General features: G+C 37.5%; 1 pseudogene; it reads left to right on the top strand.

Moving 5' to 3' along the window:
- The first annotated feature begins 790 nt into the window (after window positions 1-790).
- LOC102869428 overlaps window positions 791-958 on the top strand; it is a 17971-nt pseudogene continuing 17803 nt past the window's right edge.

Genomic DNA, 958 nt, shown 5'->3' with positions numbered 1-958 from the left:
AAAAAGATAGTCTCCTGTATATCCCTTTCTCAATCAAGGCTTTGCATTTTGACAAGGAAATGGGTATATGCTTTTTCTTCTTAACATCCTGAGATAACAATTCTGCCTAATTTGTTATATAAAACTTTAAATCGGCTAATGCTTTATCAGGCAATTTACTTTTAAGTATTAAAATTAGCTTGAAAATTGTCATGTTAACCACTTCCATGTTAGCCATTGCACAGAGGAAACAGAAGCTCTGGGCTTTTATGTAAAAATATGCATAGGCAGCATGATAATAATGTAAATGCCCCAGGAGTTTTTAAGGCATTCATTTTTTCCAATAATTAAAATAAGTTCTTGTCTACTGGGTGGAGGGCGTAAGATAGAGGGAGTAGAGAATAGGAATAGAGCATCACTCTACCAAAAATACCTGGTCAATGTCAACCACTTCCACTTCTGGAGGTAACATATGGTCAAGAACCAAGTATGGAAGGAAAAAGTTCAAAGTATACTGTAGGCTTTAGAAAAAAAAATAAAGATCGAGGTGCCAATTAAGCAGCCTGAGATGTGCTCACTCATCTATATGAAGAAATCTAGAAGTGAGCTACATAACCAAAATACTGGAAGAGAACCATATTTCTGTCTTTTAAAAACTGATGAGCATGGAGCGGAAGATGACTTCACCTCCCCACCTTCTGCTAAACTGACTCGGATAGAAGAACCAAAGAGAGTGCTGCTGTATGTTCGAAAGGAGTCAGAAGAAGTCTTTGATGCCCTGATGCTCAAGACTCCATCTTTGAAAGGCTTGATGGAAGCTATCTCAGACAAGTATGATGTTCCCCATGACAAGATTGGGAAAATATTCAAGAAATGTAAAAAGGGGATCCTGGTAAACATGGATGACAACATTGTGAAACATTATTCCAATGAAGACACCTTCCAGTTGCAGATTGAAGAAGCAGGAGGATCATACAAA

Source organism: Elephantulus edwardii, unplaced genomic scaffold (assembly GCF_000299155.1).
Source record: "Elephantulus edwardii isolate Elephantulus edwardi_28Jun2011 unplaced genomic scaffold, EleEdw1.0 scaffold00049, whole genome shotgun sequence".
Classification (NCBI taxonomy): domain Eukaryota; kingdom Metazoa; phylum Chordata; class Mammalia; order Macroscelidea; family Macroscelididae; genus Elephantulus; species Elephantulus edwardii.
This window is presented reverse-complemented; position numbering and strand designations above follow the sequence as displayed.